This window comes from Pteropus vampyrus, unplaced genomic scaffold, assembly GCF_000151845.1.
Source record: "Pteropus vampyrus isolate Shadow unplaced genomic scaffold, Pvam_2.0 Scaffold53, whole genome shotgun sequence".
Taxonomy (NCBI): Eukaryota; Metazoa; Chordata; class Mammalia; order Chiroptera; family Pteropodidae; genus Pteropus; species Pteropus vampyrus.
The window spans coordinates 9,361,170-9,370,661 of NW_011888834.1; positions in this window are offsets into that span (position 1 = coordinate 9,361,170).

Below are 9,492 nucleotides of genomic sequence, written 5' to 3' on the forward strand. Positions count from 1 at the left end.
GTCACATTTCACAATTCAATGTATTTATTTTGTTATTCCATATATGTAGGTCATGATTCCTTATATAAATAAAAACTACCAGAATCAATTAGCATAAATATACAAATGTATGAAGTATATAAGGAAATTCAAAGTGCTTTTATAAAGTGCATTTGACCTTAAGGTTCATAAAGTTTGCAATTTCAAATGTTGTTACATATATGTGCTAAATCTTAAGCAAACTAAAATTGGAGAGCTTCACTAGTAGAACACTAATTAAAATTAAAGTGTATGTTTTTCAATGAGTAAGGAGAAAATCTGATTAATTATAGACCTGATTTCTCATTATTTCCAACCATACAGAAAGCCCTAAGCAAGTGTCTGTCAAGAATAAATACATAAAGATTGATAAAACTGAGAGGCAGAATAATAAAATGATAACAACAGGGAGCTGAAAACCATTCAGACACATTTTAAAAGCAAAGTTATAAAAAAGTTTGCAAAACGTATTTGCAAAAATTCAATATTCTAGTATAGATTTCGCTATTAACTAGCTGTGTAACTTTCTGCTAGTTATACATGCTATGTGGAACTCAAATTTCCTCATTTGTACACAGAAGGACTAGAATAAACTTATTTTCAGACTTCATTTATTTCTCAATGACTTTCTGGACTAAAAGTCTGGAGACAAGGTGAACCTGCATGTGAGAAATAAGAGCCTTTCAGGTGTGTTGTGGAGAGGAGCAGGAAGTCACATTTCCAGCTGCACCTTAACACATTAGTGACCCACTTTCAAATCTAAATAATCAGCATAGTGAACACTAGATACCTGCCATTAGTTATAATGCCTTTCTCTTTATTATTTTCTCTCTTGCCTCTTTTTTTAATACTTTTTTCGATATATAGCCACATATACCTAGATTGACCCAGTATTGGTCAGTTATTGGTATTCTTATCCAGACCTTGTGGATTCAGAAACTGAGTTAGCAGTATAGAAAAGGATTGTGGAATATCTCACCCCCTACTCCACCCCACATTCTAATTAGTTATAATGTCTTATAGCAAGCCATCTTATATTTCTAAACATAAAATCACACAAGAAGAAAACATCTACTTCAGGATGCAAATATATGAAAGCCCAATTTCTGCAAATGCAACCAGCTCTAGGACGTTGCATGGTTCTGGCTTACTAAATAACAGGTACTTTTTCATAGACAGGGTTTTTATTCTCAGAATATAATCTTCTAGGTCAATTGTTATTTTTGAATCAGACGATTCCCTAGAAAATGTTTCTTTTTTCTGACTCTTTCTTCTGCCCTTCTTAGAAAGGGAAATTACTACACCTCCAAAGGAATACTTGGATCTGCATCACATCTTCCTAAAGCTAAACGACGTTCCTTATCCTGCATTGCTCTAATTACCCCTCAATTGTCTTATTTTTGATCTACAAAATGTTTAGATATAGCAGGATCTATATACATGTTTTAGACCATTTGAACTAAAGTCAATCTGAATTTTCAAGTTGTAATTACATATAACGTTCAAATATACTTTATTGCACTGAAAAAAAAATAATAAAAGAAACTACCTGACCTCAGAGTTTTGGTCCTAATTCTGAGTAAACTAGTATGCAAAAAATGACTTACTTTCCTTTCCTTAGCTCTATGTTAATTTAAACTATTGTCAGGAGTTATTAGGAGACCAAATCATGATTATAAGTACTTTTAAAGGTAAGGTAAAGATATGCTTTGAATAACATTCTTAATATATGCAGTCATTTATTTTTCTTTATGTGTATTTATTCAGAAAGTTCCATCTATTCACTGGCCCCAAATTATAAGCATTAGCAATTAACACTCTTTTTTCAGAAACAATAGGAAGTGTGGTTATCTTTCTATTGAACCCATTTTATCTCTAGGAAGCACTCATTTAGTTGGATTTTTATTTGGAATACTTAGGCTTATTCTCATTTGACATGATCTTTTCTCTTTTAATTTTTCCCACTAGCATTACACACCAGCTAATATCTATTTGCCTTCATGTTCACTATGACACTTTCATTTTCTTTAATGCTAACATTATTACCTGAGTGTATGCTTTGCAAGCCCAGTGGGTAGGCACAATTCTGTTAGCCCAAACTATCATTCTTCAATACACTCTTAGCTATCTGATAGTTTCTACTTTAGTGCTTAGAGTTCTTCAGAGAAGGTGACAATAAAAAACCAGAGCACTGAAGTGAGCTTACAACATAATCATAATTGCCCCTGAGCATCAGTTTAATAATATAAAACTTCAGAAATACGTCATCCCTTTGCATTGGGAGAGGTTGCGAACACATTTTTTAAATTACTGTTGCTATTATTAGTATGATTGAGATGGGAGATTTGAAATTATAAAAACAACTTAATGCATGCATCTTATAAATTTAAAATCTATCGGCTGGCCAATAAACATTAACTTCAAATATATACCTGAGTCTCATAACAAATAAAATGTCATACGAAAGTGCTGTTGAGTTGTACAACAGGGAATGCACTTTCTGCTTAGAATCCAATCAGAAGGGATTCTTTCAGAGAGACTGGAATATTACCTCTGATCATTACAGCAGAGAAGAATGCTGATATTGCCAAAGGCACTAGACACAGAATCAGATTATTAGAGAGAAAGGCACAACAGTGCTGCACAGACTGATAACATGGTTTTTGGAGTTAACATATCAAGCAGGCTCCCCGCACTTAATGAAAAATATAGAAAATAAAAAATATAGGAACCCATGAATTAAAAACTTGGCTCTTGAGATGAGTTTTGGGAAATCAGTTCAAAGCAAAATATGCAAAGTCTGCAAACATTAAGAGATGCCAGAAAAAAAAAAAAAAAACTTGCTACAGTTTTTGAAAGAAGAACAAGGTGAGCCAGAGATGAGGCTTAGCAATACCCAAGGAATCCATAGTAGGTGATTCCTGAGTCACTCTGGGTGTGGGGTCCCATCACATAAAGAGAACCTGAAAGATGGCATGTGGGCACAATGAATTCAAATGGTAGGGCTTTTTAAAGTGTTGTTGTCATTAAAATTATAGTGGTAAGGAAAAATGAGTGTTGCTCAATGTATGTTCAAGCCCTTCTTAAAAATATTTTTGTTGCCTCCATTAAATTCTGTATTAAAGACTCCCTCTTTTTGCTACACCATGGCTGCATCACAGAACAATACATCAACTAGACTTTACTTCTCTGTGTGTTTGTGCTACAATTAAAAGAATATAAACCTTTTTATATCCATTACTGATAATTTCTCATAAAATATATCTTACTTCTACTCTTAACTTTCTTGTCATCTAGAACAATATTTCTTTTATTTAAAAAAAAATTACTACTGAAACACCACTTTAATCTCAAGAGAACTTCCCCTATGCAATCTTGAAATGTTTATCCCACTATTCTCTTTCCCTCCCTCCCTCCTTCTCTCTCTCCCCTCCATATGCGCACATGCACACACACACAAACACACACACACACATACACACACACTTCTGACATATACGACTCTAAGACATAGTCCTATTCCAAAACAGAAACAAATTCTCAGACAGTATTTGTTTTCAGATGATTCAAAAGACTCCTTACAGCGACAGCATATCGGCTGGCCAATAAACATTCACTGATTTAGTTATTTATTTGTTTAACAAATACATCTATATTTTCTATGTAATACAAAGATTACCAGAAATTAGTCAAGATAGGCAAATATAGATTTGGCAGTCAAAAGATCTTGGAGTGTTTCCTTCACTACTTACTTGCCATGTGCTTCCTTTACCTCCATGATCCAGTTTGCTCATTTGGACAAAAATTATAATACCTGGCTTACAGATGTATTTAACATTTAAAAAACAGTACAGTGAAGTAGAGATCCAAGGATCTCTTCAAGAAATAGTATTAGTCAAATAAGATATCCATATGAACAAAAATGAACCAGGACCCTTATCTCTACCACATTAATTTTACATGTCTCATAAACCAAAACGTGATAGGTAAAACAAAACTGTTTCTAGAGAAAATGAAAATATAGGAAATATGTTTTAACATTACATTAGGGATTCGTTTTTAAAGAGGTCATAAAATAAAAGATTCTGGGCCTAATCTGCAACTCATACTGTCCTGTGACTACAATGGGAAAAAAAAAAAAATCTTTTTAAAACTCTCCAAACAGATCCTCTGTATTTCAGAGAATTCCTTGGGTCGGCAATTAATAGTTTAAACCCGGAAACTGAGATGGCCTTTAGAGTCATCTTGATTTAGGGGTAAGCAAGCTGGGCCTTTATAGCTCTAAATCAGTTATTATAAGTATCTAGGCCACCAACTGGGAAGAGGTGGGAAGAGGCCATGATATTATCCAATTTCAGTGATCAAGGCAGGGGAGGACCTTATCAGCCCATGTTTTAGCGTAAAGAGTTTCCCTTAGTACTCTCTTTTAGCCTCCTGTTTCATCCTTCCTTATGATGGTTCTACTTCCAGAATCTCACTGGAATAATATCTCTAGAAAATTACTATCTTCTGTATGGCCTCATTTACATGGCCAAATGCATTTGATATCACTGTAAACTTATGTTTGAACTTCACGATAAAAAAAGAAATAGAATATTAGATGTCAGGGAAAATCCTCTCTATTACTTTATAGTTAAATACAAATATTTTATGAGGCATTCCCACCCAATAGAATGATTTCCTTTACAGTATAATAACGATCACTACTTTTTCAAATATTTTTCAGTTTACTGGAATTGCATATCATAAAATATTTATTTGCTCTATTTTTTTTTCATCAAGCCAGAGTTCATGATCAAAATAATGTAGACGGGACGGTACTCTTCTAAATATTTCAAAACTATTATTTATCCTAAAGGTAATGTATCTATTCTAAGAAATACGTACACACACTCCTCTCAGTACTTCCTTCCATTAAAACATGCTGTAGCCTCGATCTTAACTGTTGTTGGTACTTCCCATAGAAAGACACTATTTTACAAAAAAAATTTACACCTCAGTGTTAGAAAAATTGTGATGATAAAGTGGAATCGCACTTTCTACATGTCAAGGTTATACAGAGATCAGCATAGTCATCACAGTATTTCTCAAGAGGTTGTTTTCACGTGATAATAAAAAGACAGTTTGCTAAAACACATGAGAATTCATGTCTCAAAAGCCAGAGGCAACCCAGAGCAGTAGCATATGGTTCATTTCTGAAATATTAGCACAGTTCTTTTCATGGAGGAAGAAATATATCATTATTTTTAAAATGCTGGCTCAAGTAGACATTACTATTTCAAAGAGAATTTCCTATACACAAAAAATTTTTTACTTAATAAACTGTGAAATTTCCTAAGTGCCATTAGTTTGTCAAGAGACCTCATTATTTTTTTACTTATATAATGGAAGAGATATTTCCCATTGTACTTTTGGGAACATAAAGTATTATTTAAAAAAAAAAAAAACTATTGATTTAAAACTTAGTTACAGAGACAGTTATTTTATTTATATGGCTTATCATTTCAAACAAGCTATCCAGACATGATTTTATAAAGTGAAAATAATATGTTAAGACATTATTTCAAGTTTATGATAAATGCAGATAAAAGGCAATATATATAAATTCCTTAGTAGCTGTTTTAGTCAGTTCCAGCTGCTATAAAAAGATATCATAGACCAGGTAGATTAAACAACAGAAATTGATTACTCACAGTTCTGGAGGCTGGGAAGTCCAAGCCAGCATGGTTGACTTCCGGTGAGGGCCCTCTTCTTAGCTGGCAGACAGCTGCCTTCTTGATATACCATCACATAGCAGAGAGAGCAAGCTCCCTGCTCACTTTGTATAAGGGCACTAATGCCCTCGTGAAGATCCCACCTTCATGACCTCTTCTGAACCCAATTAACTCCCAAAGGCCCATCTCCTAATACCACCACATTGGCACTTAGGACTTCAAAATATGAATTTTGAGGGGATACAAATATTCAGTCTCTATTAGTAAGACAACAGTCAAAGAATTTAAGAATGTAATTTTGAAAAAGGAATGGACTTTGCCAAGGGTCCATTTTACTTACTATTCCGTACTGAGAATGATAAGATTTGGTACTTACTCTGTGCTGCTACGGTGTCAGTTATGGTGGGCTCCACTGGTGCAGCAGTGGTGTATCGCCTCTGATTCATCTCCGGCCGTACCTCAGCTTCTTGGCAGGAGGGGCCTATGGCCAGAGCCAGTAAACACTAGTAAAAAGTTCTAAAAGAGATACCTGTTCCATTTGACTTAATCTCTTCATTTTATAATCGTACGGTCTTACGTCTCCACAGCAAAAATCACCTTTACACGTTATTGCACTGGAATACCCGTGTGTGCTCAAAAATGTAAGACAATTTTACAGAAGAGAAAATAAAGCTCCAAGAAGATAGTGGCTTATTCATAAAGAACTAGTAAATGGAAAAAATATGACAACAGGAATTTTGAATTTGTTCGAATTAGTTTTTTGTGTTTTGTTTTGTTTTACTTTAACATTCTGCTTTTCTCTGTACACAGGAAGATTTAGAAATACATATGAGGTTTTAGAAATCATGAGTTCATACTGACATTTCCTATTCAAAACCAAATTTTTCAAGTATGTTCTTTAACTACTTTCTTTCTTCATCTGTTCTTTTTATAGTAAAATCTCTGGTTCCCAATAATATCAAAACATTTATTAACTTGCTAAATCTCACAATATACGTAAAATTGTTTCAGAATTGCTGCTTTCATATCACTAGGCAAAACCAACCTATGAAAAAGAGTTTGTGATCTGTCTGGAGTTGTTTTAGTTTTCTCTCTAGACTAAGAGTATGTAGTAAAAATACTGTATTTATAAGTTACTTGCATCAGCAATTTATATTCCTTTAACTTGTGAAATACTGTTTGTTTCATTTGTTTATATTCACATTCAGTCTTAGTTATTTTCATACACTTTTTATGGTTTATTGTATCCTTTCAATATGTAGAATACAAACTTGCTTTCAAGCATCAAAAATCTAAAGTAAAAAACTATAAAGTATAAACTTTTATAATATTAAAAGTACCTAGCATTTTTCTATAATAAAGTATACCCAAAGTGATGCCCCAATATTTTTACCCTGGGGACTTCTAAACAGTAACCAATTTTATTGCTCTGTGGTTTATCCTCCTTATGCTGCCTACATGCAGATATAGTTTGTTTTTATTTCTCTTCCTTCTTTACATGAAACATAGAATACTATACATACTCTTTTGTACTTCATTATTTTTATACTTAATGAATCCTGCAAATAATTACCTCAATCTGTGAAATGTTCTACGGTGTGATGTAACTATGACTCATAGGTGTTGTAACACCTTGAATTTTCACCATCAATGAATAAAAACGCTATTTCCCCGGAGCCTCCTCAGTAAAGCGTATTGTTAAGCTTTTTATTTTTTTGCCAATATGATGGGCTATAAATGGTATGTCATAGATTTAATTTACATTTCTCATATTCTGTTTGAAGTTAGGACATTTTTAGACTGTTATGGGAATTGTTCAATTATACCTGTTGCTCTTTTTTTTTTTAATTTGGTCTTTTTTTCTCAATTTTTATATTTTTCCAGATGGTTACAGAGTTGCTCAATGCCATTTACAAGATCCATATATTGATGCTAAAACCAATGAATGAACATTTGAGAGAAACAAGAATCTCCCGCAAGATATCTACTAACTTCAGGAAGAAAGATAAAAACTTTACAATGAAGAGACTTTTTCTACAGCCGGAAGAAACTTTACAGTGCGGAAAGCCAGGTGATGAAGGTCAACATCATCAAAAATAAGACATTGACATCATGAACATGATAATATGATACATTGAGGACACAATACCATTTCTCTCTGTTCGTCAGAAATATATAACATCAGTCTAAGCATGAGAAAACACCAGACAAACCCAAATTGAAGCATATTCAGCAAAATAGATGAGCAGTGCTTTTAAAAGGTAACAGGATTGATACCTTTCAAGAAAGATCTTCAAATTAAACATTAGTCTTATGCTAGACACACAATTCTTAAGATAAACACACACACGCATGCACCCCACACCAACTGATACAGAGCTCATTCCAAGGAAATGCCATTGCTTTCCATAATTCCTCATTTGGCTCAATCGAAAATGACATAAACTTAGAAATTTCCTTAAGTATTGGCTATTAGGAAAATAGTCTTGTACAGAAAACTGAACATATACTTTTCTCAAAAGTGTTTTCTGAATATGTTGAATTAAAATATCAATACTAAAATATCAAGTACTAAAATAAGAGAAGTAAAAGGTATCAGGTTAAACTCTGGGATTAGAGACTGCCTTAGAAACTTAAATGAAAACAACTAAATAATCTTTATTATGCCCACCAACGCCCAGACTGTGCTCGCTAGTGTGCATAAACAGAAGACCAGGGAGAAGGACCATCACCAGATCATGGCAGGGAATACCATAACCTTTTCCTTCTATTTAAAAAGAAGGAAAAGGTTATGGTATCTTCCCCAAATGGTCAATTTAGGATGTCTCAGGATAAAACTATGCAATGAAGCTGCGGCGTCTAAAGCCAAAAGAGATACATTTTTTTTTTTTATTTCCCTGTTGGCTGAGGGCTTATCCCACACACGATGATGGACTTCTTTTGTCTATGTAACTAACCGTTAAAAAGAATAGTGGCAGCATGAAGCAGTCTGCGTGCCCACCATTTGGCATGGTGAGGGTTATTAGTTCCCCATGGAAGAAGTGGCCATGGAAACTAGCTGAGCGTGAGATGTCTTGCTGGTACTCTGCCTACGAGCACCAAGCAGCAGGAAATTGTGCAATAGACTGTCAATACCAGGAGCTGGGAAAGATGGAAGAATTCTAGCTGGAGTGAATTTATTGCAGTAAGAAACTGCTCTGAGGAGGCTACTTTCAGTTCACTCTGAAGAACTCATATAGGGCCCTACAAGGAAGCAGTCCTGGGGGCACCTGCCATCCACAGGGCATTGCAGGACAGCCAGTTCAGTCAGAAGCACACTAAACATACACCGGCTACACAATGCACACATATCCTTTTTATATCTTCTCTCTCTCCTGCTTTCTCTGAAGCACAACAAATAAGAATTTATATTATTTTATATATTCTGGGTTTCAATGTATGCTTTTGTTTTGAGAAAGGGTGCCGTAGATACATTTAAAAAAATACATTAAAAGTTACAGAATTAATTTTCTGTAAGCAACCAAGTCTAAAATTATACAATTTCATAGTTAGAAATCACAGAGTTGGAGAACATGTGTTAGAATTCAACAATTTATACAAGGTAAGAGACATGACTGATAGAAGTGGAGACTCACCTTGAATTTTCTTGAAAGCAAACATTAGTCACATGTCTGTAGGGAAATAAAAATAGTAAAACAATCATTTTTAATAATGCATTTAGGTTTTAAAGATATTTTACATTGTTTTGTGGTTTATCTGC